The sequence below is a fragment of the Podarcis tiliguerta genome (assembly GCF_965153285.1).
Source record: "Podarcis tiliguerta genome assembly, chromosome: 3".
NCBI lineage: Eukaryota > Metazoa > Chordata > Lepidosauria > Squamata > Lacertidae > Podarcis > Podarcis tiliguerta.
Genome location: NC_139536.1, coordinates 85,112,265 through 85,131,425, shown reverse-complemented (window position 1 = coordinate 85,131,425; position 19,161 = coordinate 85,112,265). Strand labels below are relative to the sequence as shown.

At 41.4% G+C, this 19,161-nt stretch overlaps 1 protein-coding gene across 6 annotated transcripts in view; it reads right to left on the bottom strand.

Moving 5' to 3' along the window:
• EYS (eyes shut homolog) overlaps nt 1-19,161 on the bottom strand; it is a 456,551-nt gene that overhangs the window by 330,022 nt on the left and 107,368 nt on the right. The window lies entirely within an intron of this gene.

Below are 19,161 nucleotides of genomic sequence, written 5' to 3'. Positions count from 1 at the left end.
AGTTTGCGTGATGTGTATCCTTTGCTCACATGCCACATTCACTTTGCATAATGACAGCAGAACCCCAAACATGCAGATAATTTTCTCTTCTCTAACTTAACTCCTACCATCCAAAAGCACACCCTGAATTTGGACCATGTAGTAGAGCCTGGCTGAAGCAAAATACCATCCTTATAGCATTACCACTGCTAACAGCACTCATGAATTGAATCCTGCCCTATGATTCCATGACAGATGACAGTAAACTAGATGTACAGAATCAGCAGGTTTCCCAAAATTTCCATGTATTTTACTGAGTTGCTGGTAAGCAGATTTCTTCCTTCCCGGTATTATTCACTGGGAAAATTCTTCAAGTTATCTCATTAACACATTGCTAAATCCTATCAGACAACATGTAAATAAACCCAGTGTTGTTGATTTTATACATATTTCTGTATGTATGAACACAATGTGCTTCATATAGCATCCCACACAACAGAGGGAAAAAACACCTTATGTATGATGTACAGTAAGCCTATAACTCAGGTGGGGGTTACGTGCCAGGGATTGCACCTAAAGCAAAAATTGTGTATAGTCAAAACCCATTGGGTTCAATGGTGGGTGGGATTACCAAATCATTTTTCCTGGAACTCTGCCCACTTTCCACCCCTTTATATTTATTTATTGAATTGCCACACATGTAAAGCTGAATGTGCACAAGTTAACTGGGCATAAATTGTGGGCTTACTGTATAGAAAACATATCTGTATGCTCTCTTGTGTGCCAAACTAGCTACTTTCTCCCCCGCAGGCCAGCAATAGGAAGATATTCTACATATATAAATCAAATTCCAGTAGGAGGCTTTCTTGATCTGCTGTTGTAAAGAAGAGGTGATAAAATGTTGTTAGGATACAGACAAAGAAGTCGAGCTCCACAATACTCTCCCTTTGAGCATCTGCTTCACCTGCATAAACTCCAAATACTTTCTTTTGAAGTCATTCACTTCTGTACATCAGAGGGTTGAAAATCCTTCTATAGTGTCAAGCTTGCAGAGGATGGGACTTCAAAAGAACAGTTACTCTATCTCTCTGGTCTTTGGCTATCCCACTGCATATACACTCCAAACCTAAGGCAAACAATTTTCCTCCTACTTCTTGTGCTTTGATGAGGTCATAATGGCACTCTCTTCCCATATATATATTCTTTTTAATTGGACTTTTGATTTGTCACACTTGCATATATATCTCATAGTTTATAATTAGTTGCAGTGCTAATATTAATTAAGAATTGTTTTAGGAATTGTGTACATGATCTCTCACATGCTACAACTTTCTCTCCCTGCAATTCAACAAGTGCAGCCCTTACAAAAAACACTAAATGAATTGGAATAAACTGCCATAATTAAGGAAATTGTGAATATATCTGATTAGATCTATCATGGGGGGAAAAAATAAAGTTCCCTTACTATAGAGTCTTGCAGAGACACAATTTCTTCCTTTCACATTAGCCCAGCTAATGGAGCATCTCGTGTACAAGGTGGAGGTCTGTGTATTGAGAATTGGGGGTGGTGAGTTCAAATCTACTAATTTACTCTTGTTAAGGATAATTTTTGTAGTATCATTAATCATTATCATGCTCAGTGCTGGGCTTGCACTAACCTGCTACTTTAAATTAATCCTGAAAAATTTTTTAGCAAAAAATTTGTGAGCTCACAACTGACCTTTTAGATGCCACTACACAATATGAATTGCACTTGATTGGAAGACTTAAGGAGTCAAGTCACAGATTAGTTACAATACCACCACTTATATGGCAGGTTTAAGTTTGATTATTTTTTTTTTAAATGCATTCTTGGACCAAAGCTCACAATTGGAAAAGGAATTATTACAGAATAAGGATAAACTTTTGTCTAAAATGTATAACTTTTTATTAGAATGGGAAACGAAAGATGAGCTAGTTAAAGATCTAAACCAATGGGAGAAACTCTGGGAAAATGACCTAAAATTTACTGTGTGTTATTCACTGAAAGAGAGCTATTTGAAAATGATTCATAGATGGTATTTAACTCCGAGTAGGTTAGCAAAGATGTATAAAGTAGAATCAGACTTGTGTTGGAAATGTAAAGAAATGAAGGGAACTTTTTTTCATATGTGGTGGGCATGTAAAAAGATAAAAGAATATAACAAAATGGAAAAAAAAGTTGAAAATTACTTTCCCAAAAACTTGGGTAGCATTACTATTCACAGCTTAATTTTTAAAAGGATTAACTGGCCTCTGAAACATCTCGCCTTAAAACAAGTTTTTGTCATCCTGGATGGGAGTCACTTCTAAACTTTATGTTCCTAATTGTGGGGTGTGTGGGTGTGTGTACACATTTATACATATATCAAGATACAGTCAATATATCATATATTAACATGGTTATTTGGAAATGACAAATAATTTGCAAATGAAGGAAAGACCAAAACAGAAACTATGCAGAGTTAGGTTGCTAAATTCTTATCAACCCCTGTGGGATTTGCATTTAACATGGAAGTAAGTTAATTGTTGCCCATACCAATTATAATCCTGAAACACAACAATTCATTTAAATTGGAGGGAGGAAGGTTATTCAGGCAGCAGCACTGCTTTGCTGAGGCTCTTCAGTCTCCCAGCTAACAGCTGATGTGTGGGAAAGCTGCGCCTCAGCTGAGCAAGCTCCCAGCTGCTCCTGCTCTCGTGAGCAGGAGAGATGGGTGGGTGGGAGCTTGTTAAGCTGCTCAGCTGAGGCGCAGAAGCCCCTCTTTGCTTCAGCTGAGCACTCTCAGCAATTGGGCTGGGTTGATACATCCTCAGTATGAGGGCCACAGCACAATGGCGGCGTCACATGTTGGTATATCGCGAGTGAAAATGTCATTGTTCCTTACTCCCCCTGCCACCAGCAGACAACCGTATGCCCCTCAGTGAAGCAGTATAAAGAAGCCGTCCACCCATGCCTCAGCTGCCTCTGCATAAGCAGGGGGCACACACAGACTGCCTCTTCCTCCTGGGAGAAGGAGTAGCCTGCCTACTTCCTGCCCGCCCATGTGGCAGCCGTGCGAACAGAACCTGACACAGGTTGCCTCTGACTCATGAGGAGACACCTCCCCCCCCCAAGCCCAAAGATATCCTCTTTGGGCTCTGGAGTAGTTCTTCTGAGGGAGGAGCGTCCCAGCACCTTTTGGTATAGAAAAGAGCACTGGTCATGCCTTACTTAAGAAATAAAACTGTCTCTGTTGGGGTGGGGCAGCAGTCACAAATCTGACACAAACTGTTGTTATACTTTCATAGGTCGGCTGCCTTTTTGCTTCATTCTTCTCTGGCAATCAAGCTCCAGGCCATATATCCGGCTCGCTTGTGAGCAGGCAACATTCCACCTAAACAGGTTGGCAACAGTATAGTCAGCCAGGTACACGGTGTTTACACATTGGGAATGGGAGCTGAAAGTCAGCCCTGGCACAAAACAAACATAATCAGGAAAGCATTTTTTTTCTACCGCGTTTACAAGCTTCGTTGGAGGAATTCGCTGGCATAGCCCTAGTCACTTGTAAGGAGCAACAGTAAAGCCATACTATTCAAATAAATAAATGCTTTGACCACCTGTGATGTCATGGGCTATAATCTGTACCATTGAAGGAGAAGAGAGGAAAACAAAGCAATCAACTCTTTCACTTTGTTATCACCACGACCACCAAGTGGATTCCTCCCATAGCTGTCTCAACCAGTGCTTTTTCTCTAGAAAAATAGGTGCCAGTACTCACCATGAAGTTATTACAGTAAGTGCCACACTTTTTAACAACAACAAAAAAAAAGAGGTCTGGTAACTGCATACCTTTGAGTACCCCTTGGAACAAAAGCACTGTTCCTAAAGCTTTGGACTTTAAATTGTCTCAATCTGCTGTCTATGGTAGGCATATTGGTATGACCCTTAGGCATGGAGTGAATGACAAGACCTTAGACCAATTCCAATGCCACCCTGCCACAAAAAAAACCCAAACAAGCAAGCCCTAAGTAACAAAGTAGGCTTTTACTCAAAGTTTTAGTAAGGCAAGAAGGAAAGATTAGAGTGTAGGTCATGTAAAACTCTCTGCAAAGTTGAGAAAGCACCTAACCCAACCAACAGTGGAAACACTTTTCTCTCACTGGATCAGGGAGCTTTCTGCAGTTATGCAGAGCCAAGTTAAGTTTCTTGGTGTAGGCTGACGATGAATTGCAGAAGCCTTTCCAGCTTCTGAAATCCCTTCCAGCGTTTTGTCCTGATGGCGGTATTGCCCAGTGGCACTGCATTACTGTTGATGTGTGTTGCAAACAGGCTCTCCAACATCTGTATCCCTTGTGAGGTGCGATCGCTAAGAGATGCCTTTTGGTGTACACACAGGTAGTACTGCCATCATCCGTGTTTTAATACCTTAGTTTGAAGACATGAAAACTCATACTATATATTAAAGAGGAAAGAGAGAGAGGCCTACACCAGCCCTCCTACTAGCTCAGCTGCACTGGGCAGAACTGTCATCAGCATGGGTGAGATTGTCCATGTCAAGGCTTGTTACTACTAGCCCTTGCAAATGAGCTGTTGCTACTTTAAATCTATCCAGTTTGGCAGCACGCCTTGCCCTCCTCTCTGTGCTTCCAATGACATTAGTACATATGAACATAGGAAGCTGTTCTCATACTGAGTCATACCATTGGTCCATCTAGCTCAGTATTGTCAACACTGGTTGGTTGTGGTTCTCCAGGTTTCAGAACTGGGAGGAGGGGTCACTGCAGACCTACCTGAATATGCCAGTGATATGACCAGTACCCATAACCATGCATGCAAAGAGGCCACACTTTTTGGCCATTTAAGGTGCCAGAGCCTCACTTCCAGCACCCTTGGCTGCCTGGCTGATAGCAAGAGCTGAGAATATGACTGGCATGTCAGGATTAAGCTCCCCATCCTGGTATAAATCACGCCACATTTGATGAAAGCACTGGCGCTTACATGCTTTCAAAGCACAGACAGAGTAAGACACAGCAGCAGCGCTGCAACTATTTTGGTTCAGAGCTGCCTTTGGTCTTTCAATTCCCTCACTTGTAAGGTCCTTATTCTTCAATGTCTGGAAGAAACCTCCTAGGGGAGTTTTGGAAGCCACAATCAATACCGTCACTAAGTTGTCACAATGCCTGAAGTAAATTTGTATTTGAGAGAGAGCAGCCAGCTTTAAGAAAAGCAGGGGGGACCTGAAGTGGTGTTGATGGGAAGGGAAAAACACTCTGACAATATAGTTAAAGATCCTGATCTAACACATTTGGCCTCTGGTCATTTGAGAAACTCTGAATTTACAGAGTTGCTATTAATCCTGAACTCTGAAGTACCTAGACTAACAAGAATTGCCTTCTATTCAATCTAGCACATCAGAAAACTAAAATCACTTATGTGGGGTAACATGCCAGGCTTTGTGAAATGTGCATCGATAGCAGCTAGGCTCTCACTGATGTTGTGAGAGTAAATGAAAGAAAAATATAGGGACTTTAAGCACTGCAGAATGGAGCAGCCTGCCTTCCCATGAAGAAAAGGCTATCCAAAAAGGATATTCACTTGCAGATCCTGCTTACCAAACACAGTGTGTTCCCAGGAAATTGTTTATTAGGCGAGCATTCACATAATGAGCTGACAATTTGCATTACTTCCTATGGGAACATTTCCAATTCATGATCCCACCCCCTGTCATGATTTCTTCCTAAAATGGCTGCAGCAAACCAGCAAAACAGAGACAAAGGAAAAAACTGATTTGTCTGATCTCCCCTGCTCTCTGGTTTGTCCAGTCTTTCTCACACCTCCCTCTCTCTATGGTTTCTGTCCAAAAATGGTGGCTACTGACCAGCAAAGCAGAAACAAGTTCGAAAGTGAGGAAACTCCAGCTGTTCAGATATCAGAATCAGCCATGTTTGTAGTGTAGTTTTGGTATAAGTCCTTATTTTTGGATAAGGGAATTTTCGGAGAGCAGGAGCTGCCCATACATTATTTCTGTGATCAAATCACTCTATGGTATTAAGAAATGTCCACATGTTACAATCAATAAATCTATGCACCTGTTTACACAAATAGTTGAGCTGTAACATGTACAGTAATTCACATATAATGGTAAATAAGTGCAGTCTGTGTACCTAGGCATCAAATGACCAAGCTGCACGAATGAACAAGTATACACTCTTTCACAGAAACATTTATGCATGTGTAGAGAGAGCTTGCACCTGTGTTCAAAATGTGAACAAGCCTACATATAGTTCACATGCTACATTCAACGGGTGTGCAGTCTGTAAACCGTCTTTTGCACAAACACTTGCACATGTGTAGAAGCAGATTGTGCCTCTGTTCCACGTAATGTGTGAAAGAGCCTATAGTTAAATCATGCACAACATGCACCGCAGGACCTTATCAGCAGAAGTGCCACCAGTAGGGGCTGGTGAGGTAATGCAGGTGGGCTCCATTGCTCTCCTGGCTTCCTAACACAGCAAGTTGCTGCTGCTTACCGAGAAGGTGAGGGGGGAGTGTAGGGAGCTCAGTGTGCTGCATAGTGGCAGGAGTATCAAATCAGCTCCGCCACCAAGCTCTCCCTCTTATGTCATCTGTTCTCTTTGTACATTTATTTTTCCAAAAATGTCAAAATATTCCTGCAAATAAATTTGCAATAAACTTGTACATAACGTAGTAATGTGCACTGAAAAATTATGAAAACATCCTAATGAACCATCTTAATTCCTACAGATCAATAATAATCATAAAATACTTTCTGCTCTTCATGGGTATAAGAATCTTAAGGAGGGAAAGTTACTATATTAATTGTGCAATTACTTAAAATTTATAGACGGGTCTTATAAGAACAAAGTTGGTTTTATTTTATTGCATTATACGACAACCACACCTCCTGCAAGTCTCTGAGTAGACAACCACCTTATTGCAAACCCTGCAAAGAAAACAAACATGTTTCTCCCCCTTTCACCGTTTCAGGGCTTCAAACTGAGTTAAGTAGTAGCATCAACTGATTACAACGCCATTAGGTCCACTATGTTCATTAAAGTTAGAGCTGGAAGAAATAGCGCAAGCATCAGGGTGGGTGATTGGGATGGAGAGGAAAATGCTCCAAGAGACATTTAATTGGAATTCTTTCATTCCACAGAAACTTCTGCAAGAAACAGCAAACATTTAGCATCAAAGTGAGCCGGCAAATGAGAGACGACAGAAAATCACCTCAGTGCAGCAAGGACAACAGAGAAAAGTTAGAAAATGAACGAAAGACAGCCCTTTAAACCAATAATCAGAAATAATGCAATATTACTGGGTGGCATGTATATGTATTTGTTTATACTATATATCCCACCCCCTAGCCAAAGATTTTCAAGGCTGGGTACAAATCCAACTACAGTTCAGTAGTGGGGGATGGGGGTGGGCAATAAATATTTTTAAAGCACAAGCTGCAGTCATTACAAAGTGAGGCTATCATTAAACACTAATAACCAGGTTTTAACCTGGTGCCCAAATGGAAGCAGGGTCGCTTAACAATCCCTCTTCTCGGGGAACTCTGGGGATTGTAGCTTAGTGAGGGGAATGGGGATGTCTTCTAACAACTCTCAGCACCCTTAATGAACCACAGTTCACAGGATTCTTTGGGGGGAAACCATGTCTATTATAGTGGTATAATAGTGCTTTAAATGTATTATGGGGCTGAGGTCTTGAGTCTTTCAAGGCGCCACAAGGCACTTTGTTCTTTTTGCTGCAACAGACTAATCCCCCAGGAAACAGTTAAACAATAGTTAATAGAAGTCGTGCCTGAAGGGAGCTGTCTTGCTGTGTTCATTTTATCAGCCAAGTCTCAAAAATGTCCTCAAGACAAGAGAATTACCATACAAATGAGCTTGTTGTGTGCTTGGACCTTGCTAGCCATGTGTATTTGCCTATAAAACACAGCGAGGGTGCTTATGGACTGGCATACTGTGTGATCAGACAGATGCCTCCTTCTCCCTGGCACTCCATGAAATTCATAAAGAATTCTGACGGGAAAGGGGCATCATCAGCGCAAGGAAAGCTCCATCCTCTGAAGGGCTGGCAAAAGGGGATTTGTCAATAACTGGATTGTAATCAGTTATCGCCGAAGAATTGATGCTTTTGAATTATGGTGCTGGAGGAGACTCTTGAGTGTCCCATGGACTGCAAGAAGATCAAACCTCTCCATTCTTAAGGAAATCAGTCCTGAGTGCTCACTGGATGGACAGATCCTGAAGCTGAGACTCCAATACTCTGGCCACCTCATGAGAAGAGAAGACTCCCTGGAAAAGACCCTGATATTGGGAAAGACTGAGGGCACAAGGAGAAGGGGACAACAGAGGACAAGATGGTTGGATAGTGTTCTCGAAGCTACCAGCATGAGTCTGACCAAACTGTGGGAGGCAGTGGAAGACAGGAGTGCCTGGCGTGCTCTGGTTCATGGGGTCATGAAGAGTCGGACATGACTAAATGACTAAACAATAATCAGTTAATTCATTGCATCATGCACTTAACCTTAAGCAGCAACCAGAATGTTGATCTCATTTAGGTGTACACAAGTTGTGATCCACCAAGCCAAACATGATAAAATCCCTAGTTTTTGCTCTCTGTGAAAAACAAAGGGATGGTCAATCCCCACTTCCTGACGGAAGGAGAGGACTGAGTTCAATACCAGCTGCAGGTGTGGAAGGCCCTCGGACAACACTCCCTCTTTCCTTCAGGGATTCTTTGACCTGTCCTCACTGCCATTATCACCAGCTGCTCCTTCTCAATGCACCAGCCTGATTGTTTGTGATGCACAGAGCCAATAAGCAATTGTGCAGCTGCATCTAGCACTTCTCCTTATCACCACCACCATTTTCTGGGAGAAAATGAGAGGGTGAATAAGATGGTTTTGACCAAGAGGAGAAGAAATGGGTCCAGGGAACTTGTGTATGTTCCCCCCCTTCCTGGACCCTCTGTAGGTGCCAGACCATTCAGATCCTTGTAAGTTTCATGAGTCCAAATTTGTGCCAGACTGTCCTAATTTAAATTCATTCATACCAACCAATCCAACTCATCTGAAGCTTAAAAGTGGTCATATTTACAGGCACAAAGACTCCACGACAGCCCAATGGGTTGGGACTAGTTCCTTGTGCAGCCTCTTCTAAGTGTCTGTTCCCTCCCTCTTAACGGGGAGGGTAGATTTCCCTTTAAAACTAGTGTACCTTTTATTCCAGCTCCAGCACTCCATTGCCATGTGCCTCACTATATTAGTGGCAGCGAGTTTTTAACTTCCTTTCTCATATACGTGTTGAATAAAACCCGGCTGATAAGGTTGTTGAACCTAATATGCTATTGATTTCATCTTTGAAAGATTTATTACAGGTTAATGGCCAACTCTAAAGGCTTTGAATTTGTATTTTGGGGTCATTTACAAATTTATTGCAAGGAATTATTTTAGCTTAGTGATATTAAATCAAATTAAATGGCCGCTGTATGGAGGGGTGAAATTTGAAGTGCGAGGTCAGCTTGGAGGTAAATATATTTGCCCTGTTTTTACACAGCATAATACTTCACAGGTCACAACTTTGCCTTGCAGCAACAAGATGAAAAAGTGACTAACTTTGCTAGAAATGGGGACAAAAAGTCTAGAAATATTTGCATTCAACAGAGTTCGGTTCACGTAGGGTGATAATTTTTTAAACATTGATTTAAGTTAAATGTCAAATACTGCCTATGGAGCATCTTAGGGCTAGATTTGTCCTTTAATCTGAAAAGTGGTGGTATGAACAATGTGATCCTTATCACTTCAAGAAACTTTTTGATGTATTCACTTGCAAACTTTTATTTCCAGCACCCATGGTGTGCAGCATTAAAATAAAAGAGGATATCTCTAATATGTGAAGATTATCTAGATATTTGTATTTGGTGGGTAAGAACTATTAGTCAAGTTCTTTGGTTGTCCCTCACCTCTTTTTACACAAGGCTGAGTGGAAACTACGAAAAGGCACAACCCAGACAAAGATCGCAAACTCCCAAAGATGTGCTCAGAACTCTTCCACTGTAAATGTTCCACTGAAATTCACCAGGAATTACAAAGTAAGAAGGTACTGAATTATGGTTGGATTATATTTGCACCTGTGCTTAAAATACCAGGAGAGTGAGGTTATCCCGCAAATTGCAAAATAGACTTTTGTGCATTTGTTACACAAGATTTTACATGCCAGATTTATGCAAACACCAACAAAGAAATTACTACTCTGTATGAAATGTCATCTTCTACAAAGTGGCATTTGTTAGTATTATCATAAAGTCTCCACAATTAAAGGCTCACAAGGATGACGATAAGCATACTTCCCAAAGCCGTTTTTTTGTTTGTTTGTTGATTCAACAGAGCTCAGTAATATCTCTCTCAGCATATTCTCAAAAACAAAATACTGGTCTGTCATATAACTGCTAAGCCTCACATCTGAAATTCTTCACCGGTGACTCAATATCCCCTTGGACGTATGGCAACATAGGTGTTGGGCTTTTAATATCACTACGTCTTGGGTGATAATGGGGCATAGAGGTTCAGTTCATCAATCACTCTGTAGCCTCCGTAAAATTGCATTACGAGTGTATGCAGGCTGTCAGGAAGTTTGTGACCCAGCAAGGTTTGTATGGAGCTACTGACAGTAAAAAACTTAAACAACACAACCCACCTTGATAGACATAGCCTAGAGCTTCAGTCAGAGGTGCGAGATTGAGGGGACCCAGCGTGTGGCGTGTGTGATGTCACACAAGTGACATTGTGTTGTCCGGAGAAGGCTGAGCGCTCTGGAGGAGCCAGCTGTACATGCAACACTCACCACGCGTGCTGTTGCATATGTGTGCTGGGCCCCCTTAACATTGAGGGGGCCTAGCCCCTTTCCAACAAAGACTGAGGGGGTTGGAGACACATCAGCTCACTAGAGTTGGCATGCCTGGCCGCAGCAACTGTAATTTTTAGGTAAAGATAAAGGACCCCTGGATGGTTACGTCCAGTCAAAGGCAACTGAGGTGCAACACTCATCTCACTTCAGGCTGAGGGAGCCAGCCGTTTGTCCATAGAAAGCTTTCTGAGTCATGTGGCCAGAATGATGAAACTGTTTCTGGTTCAATGGGACACTGTGACAAATGCCAGAACACATGGCAACACTGTTTGCTGAACTAGGCATATGTCTTAAATGCATTTAGTAAGCCTCAGGCAACATTGTTGGGTTCACTAAGCGATGAAGACCACAAAATTAACAATACTGATAGAATTGCTTGTCTGCATGTGGGTTTTTTTCTTTTGAAAACTATACAGTAACAAGCAGAGCAACATACTGAACATGCTACATTTGTGCACAGCTCTCAGATTCAAGGACAACCTCCCACAGAAAATGCAACATGGTTTGTTTTGTTTTTAATGTAAGTCGTTGTCCTGAAATGATAGTGAATGGGCTTGCTCATTTCTTCTTTGATCTGCTTTTAAGGGTCAGTTGCTTGACCACTAGCACTTAACCACGGAGTGCTGACAATCTCCCAGAGACAGAATAGGCCTAACCGACTTATGTGCTCTGTTGTGTTTAGAGGCCCTTGGAAACAATTAGCCTCCTTTTATTTCCTGCACATGCATAGCATTATGCTTTAGCCTTTAGGTGGTAACCTTGACTACATAGATTGACATTTTCAGAGTAATTCCCTAAGCAGTGGGAAATGTATGGATGATAAACAGAGGACTTTCGTGGTGGCATCCAATCAATGCTCATTTTGTTCCTTGTCTCCTAATAGCTGTGCATCCAGAACAATGTGCATTACGTTTTCATGAGAATTTACTGATATAACTTCATGCTCAGCTGCTGCAATCTGCTTTAGCATTAAAGGTAGTCTTTTCTTTAATATCCAGAGCAGAAGCAATGGACTGAGCAACAGATTTGGGTTCCCTATGCGCTGGTAACTACTTCGGCATACAAGTTCATAAGCATACTAAGTGTCATCTGAAGACACATCAGAGGCCTAATTTGGCAGAAAATGTAATCACTCCACTTCAGCGGGGGGAGCTGAAAGGTACACTCCTGATTAGTTGTTTGAGATGTCTGTTGGTTGCTCATGGTGCAGAATACACATATTTGATGTACAAATACTTGACTTTTCCCTGGCCTTTACTAATTGGCTAATGAATTAGACACTTGGCCTCTTTAAGAGTTCCAGCCAGTGAGTTTTAGATTTGATGTCACTTAATCTGAGAGGGGACGTGGGTGGCGCTGTGGGTTAAACTACAGAGCCTAGGACTTGCTGATCAGAAGGTCGGCGGTTCGAATCCCCGTGACGGGGTGAGCTCCCATTGCTCGGTCCCTGCTCCTGCCAACCTAGCAGTTCGAAAGCACATCAAAGTGCAAGTAGATAAATAGGCGGGAAGGTAAACGGCATTTCTGTGTGCTGCTCTGGTTCGCCAGAAGCGGCTTAGTCATGCTGGCCACATGACCCGGAAGCTGTACGCCAGCTCCCTCGGCCAATAAAGCGAGATGAGAACCGCAACCCCAGAGTCGGCCACGACTGGACCTAATGGTCAGGGGTCCCTTTACCTTTACTTAATCTGAGGGAGCCAGAACTTGACCTTACAATTTATACTATAGCAATTATACGGCATGTTCATTGCTTGTTTTTCATCAACTTTATCTAATTTATTAGATATCATATGCATAAGCCATATGTTGGGGGGAATCATGGATTATTATTATTTTTAAAAAAGTACAGCACAACTCTAAGCACATTTACTTGGCAGTACATTTTACCACAGCTAAAAAACCGTAATACATGTTTTAAAAATACTATATTCACTAGTATATGCCTTTTATGCACTTTTTTTTGGGAGGGGGTATTTATTTCAAAGTCACTTTTGGTTGAAAAGGCCCGTTGCAAAACTGGGCAAAATTAAGTAGGTTTGCCAATTTTTAAAAATTTTTAAAAATATTTTTAGTTAAAGGCACACACTAAAAGACACAGGAGTGTATCCAACATTGCACAAGCAGATTTCCACCCATTTGATGGGACTTCCCCTTCCCCTTAGCCCATGCATGCCCCAAAATCAGCTCTGGAGGGTTTCCTAACCCTGATGGAACAAATTTCGAGGCTATTTGCACAGGGGGCCGGCAGGTGGCAGGAGAGGAAGAGCGGGAGTTCCATTGGAGGGCTGCTATACAAATGAAAGCACAGCATTCCTTTGGCAATCATGTAAGATGACTACTTTCTGTCATTAGCAGAAAACCTGCCTTCACCTTTGTTCTTCTCCTGCCTCAACGTTTGCTTTCCTAATATTTGTTGCTGCCACACGTGTTCTGTGTGCTCCTTTGCTGATGCAGCAGCATGTAAATGTGCTCTCATACTTGCTAAGTAACAAAAACAGGAAAACAACAACAGTGTTCAACAAATCCACCGGAATCATATAATGTGCCCCACCCGAGGGAGGTGTGGAGGTTGACCACACAAGAATGGGTCTCTTCAGTGGTTGCTCCTTGTCTGTGAAGTGGTCTCTCAAGGGAGAAGTTCTTGGCGCCATTGTCAATCTTTAAGTGTCAGGCTAAGACCTTTTAGTCTACTCAGGCTTTGGTAATCAAGTTGCCTCCTACTGTGGTGCTCATCTTTAAGGGGGTGGGAGACAAAAAGTAGATAAATTGGTACCACTCCAGTGCAAAGTTAAATGGCGTTTCCATGCACTGCTTTGGTTTCGGTGTTCCATTGTGCCAGAAGCGGCTTAGTCATGCTGGCCACATGACCTGGAAAAACTGCGGACAAATGCTGGCTCCCTCGGCCTGTAAAGCGAAATGATCGCAGCAACCCCAGAGTCGTCTGCAACTGGACTTAACTGTCAGGGGTCCCTTTAACCTTTTTAGACATTTCCTAATTGGAAATGCCACAGGATGAGCATTTTGTGTATTTTGAAATGTTCATTTTTTTTAAAAAAAAACTGATTTAAAAATGTTTTTGTTCGTTCTGTTTTTATCTTGTCAAATCACTTTTAAAAACTTTTCTAATAAATGATGACAATGGCAATGGCAGAAATAGCTATATCATGCTGAGTGTGTGTCCCCCCCCCTTTATACATTATCAATATACATTGTTCTTGCTATAGGAGTCCCCCCTCCCTGGAGGAATACATACATTTTATGTGAGAGATGCCCAGGTGTTTTCACCAAAATCTCACCACCCCAATTTACTAAGATTATGAGAAGGGACATGGTTAACTCAGCAATCAGGAAAACGATCTTCAGAAAACTGATCATTATACTAAATTACATCCAATTTACTTATTCGCTAGAATATGCTCATTTTGCAGCAAAATAAAAATACGTCTCGGTGTTGTTTACCTATTTTGTAATAGGATGTTACAGAAGAACTATAGGAAGAGTCTCTTTTAGCAACTTTTGCATGGAAGTGCTGGAGGTTTAGAAGCACTGCTATGCTAAAGAAAGCAGCTGAACCATTTTTAAAAGAAACTGTTATAATCAACTAACGAAAGCTACTGAACTTGTCTACCTAGTGGTTTAGGCAATACTCTCCTCTAACTTCTTCCTGCATATCAGGGTGGAAGTAAGATGACATCTTCCTGTTCCAGCTACTGAATGTGCCTGTTGCACTCCTAGACAATCCACAATGGATATATGATAAATTCAATTGGCACAATCAATTTCCTCTCAAAATCTGAAAACTGAGGCTGCTAGCCAACTCCCCTTCATGCTAGGCTGTAGTCATTCCTCCACCCAGCCCAGCATCCACCTGTGGAGTCTAGTACAGAACATTATTTCACCTGCAGGTATGATCCTCTCCCTACCCCTTCAAGGCAGTTGGCAAGAAGCCCTGAGCTGACTCCATTGCTACCATTGCAAACTGCAAACCCACATTATAATGATAATAATAATAATAATAATAATAATAATAATAATAATAATAATTTATTATTTATACCCCGCCCATCTGACTGAGTTTCCCCAGCCACTCTGGGCAGCTTCCAATCAAGTGTTAAAAACAATAGCCACACATTGGTATCAGCACTGTAGCATACATTCCTTCCCTCAGTGAAAATGCCACATATAATGAGAAACACTGTGAGCTAGTTATGCCCACCCTCTTTAATATTAAGAGGGGTGGGGGAAAGAGGATAAAATTTGACAAGAGGGGCGAGATGTTCCTTCTGAACAAGCCATGCTCTAAACGGCATGACAGCTGGCACTCTGTAAAGGTTACAGGTTGTCAGCATTACAGTATTTTATGTCTAATTTGGTGTTACATGAATTCATGCCTTTCTTGTTAGTCACAATGTATAACCAGGCCCACACTTCTAGTGGTGGTTACTCAGTCTGCTGGAAATGGTGAATCACCAGAGTGTCAAAAATAACCTTGTCAAGCCCCAAGAAGCAAGCCTCACAATTAGAAATTCAGAAGAGCAGCACACTTCTGCTTACAGATATCAGGCACTGAGATTTGACGGTGTTATCCTTTTCACAATGACTAGTCTTATGTCTGCGTGCTTTTCATAGCGTAACCGGAACCCTCACGTACAGCCAGGAGTGAGATGCAACTGCCATAATAAAAGCCTCGTTGTCGTCTTTTGTGTGCTAAATCGGGTTGGGGAAGAGATTTAGCTCCAGCTGACTGAAAGGAAAGCAGGTGGGCCTAAAGCAGAAGATGTCGTGAATGATTAGCACAGTGACATGAGGGTGAGTGAGTAGTCTAGGAGCAACATTCACAGGGGAAAACAAGGAATGGCAAAGAAATTTCATTTGGAAAAAGCAATCCCCAGACTGGATGTGTTCGAGGCTGAATGGCAATAATTATTGTATTTTAAGAACGTAAGTTACAGAATAGTGACCCATTTTAAATAAAGGGATTTATATAGGTTACACTAAATGTCCAAAATAGGGTGGACATTGATTTGCTGAAGTGAATTTCAGCAACCCCATCTCCATTTTGTCAACGTATGAAAACAGATATATGTCAGGACCCAGATAAATGCAACTAGCTAGTTTGGAGGCTTCAGGGCCCCACAGGTGGAAAATGAAGGCAAATTTAGTGCAGTTACTAGAAGCACACCGAAGCACACCAAGGCATTATTTGTGATGCCACTGCAGTTTAACACCTTCCAGCGAGTTGATTTAGAGACAGCTCCTGCGACAGTTGAGTCAAATTCTGGAGACAGTCATGCAAGGTTTCTAAAAATTCAGAGATCATGATGGAGTAATAAGCCAAGAGGGTGGTTTATGGACAGAAGAAATGGGAAAATAAAGACTGCAATTCAATCTCTTGTTCAGTGACAAAGACAAAATAGAATCAGGTTTGATCCATGACAGGGAATAGAAATTACTGTGATCTATGGAATGAAAGATATTACACTGCAGGTATGATTAATATCTAAAAGGAATTTCATCATTCTGCAATAACACTTTCCTGGAACAGACCTCAGGGTCTATTTCTTTGGACAGTAGCAGAACATTACATAGGCCAACTGGCAAAGTGGTCAATAGGTACCCAACGTCACTTCAGCAATACATGCCCTGCTAAAACTGTTCATCTATTCTTGATAATATCCTCCTAAAACAGCAGCATTCCAAAGAAAGAATGCATGCTCTCTTAAGGTTTACATTATTCCTAGGTTGTCAGAAGTCATCAGTGTCCTGTGAAACATGATATTACAATACTGGTGATCAGGTGTGTGTCCTCCTTTGCCTGATTGCATTACAGCAGCCCAATTCTTGATGTCCAGTGTAGGCTCAGAAGCAATTCTGCCAAGTTCCTGTGTTCACTTTCCTGAGTGTTAAAACTGCATCAATAATGAACAAATCCAGTGCAGTACAAATACATAATAAAATCTTGTGTGTATCAGTTTCTGAATAAATTTGGTCCTACGTTTTTGAATGGAATAGAACAGCATATTATTAACATGACATTCATCCCCCTGTATTTGCCAGACAGCACAAGAGCAACTTATTCTACCTTACCATACTGAATATGAATTTATATCAATTAGTATATAGAATGATAACGAGCCAGTAAGAAAAAGTAACTGTCCTTGAGAAAGACAAAAAACAAGCCGAGATAGAACCCTAAGAAACAGCAACTTCAATTAACAAAACGGTCTTTGGGTATATCATTAACATTTTGCTTATACTAAAACACCACTTAAAAACAGTTTATCCCCTGTTCCTGGCATGACTTTTGCTTTTCAGTCGTATTTTGTTATACTCCCTGAAAACCATACTGAGCCACATGGATACAGTATAGGCACAATAGATGGAATAATAGCATTAGTATGCAACAGTAGTGTCCTCTCTATTGTAGCTGACAATAAGGAATCCGCTTGCATGTGCAGAACCGCATTGCATGAGCACAGTCTTTATGTCCAGTTTGTGCTCTAGAATAGTATACTAGGTGCTGGGGACAAAGAACAGGGGAGTCCTGTTGCCTTTCTGTTCTACTTCTGCTATGGGAAGCCTGTCATCCTGTTGAAGTCCAACTCCCATCAGCCCCAGCCAGCATGGCTCATAGTCAGGAATGGTGAGAGCTGTAGTCCATCAGCAGCTGGAAGGCTACTTGAAGGTGTCCCAGATGCATCTGGTTGGCCAACCCTGGATGTAGGCTGGACTGTTAGACAGACTTTGCTCAGCCCCAGTAAAGCTCTTCTAATGCTATGTTCATATTATTGTAGTATGTGAAAGCTTGGTTTGTTGTTGTTTAGTCGTTTAGTTGTGTCCGACTCTTTGTGACCCCATGGACCAGAGCACGCCAGGCACTCCTGTCTTGGTTACTGAGACTGTTAAGTAGTCTTTCATGGAAAACATCCTCATTTAAAAGAGCTAGACCCACATGTGCACTGATATCCAGCAATGAAGGAAATGACTTTGTCTAAATTGTACTTCCATTTTTGACTCATTACTCTAAATCTGACTTTTCTCTGAAACTTCTTCTCATTCTTGTTGTCACTTCCCTCCTTTGTCAAATAGTTTTCCTGTCCTGGAATATAACAGCCCACAATAAGCTGGAGAAAACCATTAGCATATAACCACTGTGAAATCATTATGATGAGCTGATAAGGGAAATAAGCTCTGCAATGCACACTTAAAGACACTGTGTCTCTTTTGAGCTCCAGAAATATGGAAAAATGCAGATAAGGATTATACTTTGGATACCTACGTGCACCGGGAAGAAACTTTTTCACATCAAGAATGACTTCCCACTGTGACTATGCACTGTAGGATTAATCTCCATCACAAAACTTTATGTGGGTTTGTGGATTTGAGTTAGAGTCTTAATCACTTTCAATGTATTTGATTAGTCTTGGCAGGTAACCAAAGCACACTTGACTAAACAATCATAGATGACTGTCTTAATTATGGATATGGATAGTAAACAATATGCCCTTTCCCTTCTGAAAGGGCATAGATATGCACTTTTCTTGCTTTAAAGCTTTTACAGATAGTAACATTTAAAGAAAGGCAGTCTAGTTGTCATCTTTACTAAGAAGGTGCATCTTTACTAATTGTAACTTTTGCACCATCAACTTTAGCAATGTACAGTCCTGACAAAAATAAAATGCACTCTCTTTGAATTCTGTGGACATAATAGTAAGCATTTGTTCCTTAGCAGGCCTTAAAATTAGGTAAATGAACAACACCACATGACATATTCTACCGTGTCATGATTTATTTAACAGAAATAAAGCCAAGATGGAGAAATCATATGTGAAAAACTAACTACATCCTTAGTTGTTCCATAGAAATTAAGAGGTTAAGTAACAGACAGGGGCTGATAATGAAATGCCCTTGCTTAAATGATAATCAGCAAGTGTGCCCACCTCTATAAAAGCCGAAGTTTTAGCAGTTTGCTGGTCTGGAGAATTCAGATGTGTTTTAACACAATGCCAAGGAGGAAAGATGACAATGGTTTTAGAGAAGCAAGTGCTGCTGCCCATGAAACTGGGAAGGGTTCTAAAGCTATCTCCAACCAATTTTAAGTCCATCATTCTACAGTGAGAAAGATTATTTAAAAACGGAAAACATTCAAGACAGTTGCCAATCTTCTCAGGAGTGGTCGTCCCAGAAAATTCACCCCAAGGTCAGACCGTGCAATGCTCAGAGAAACTGCAACAAAACCCCAAG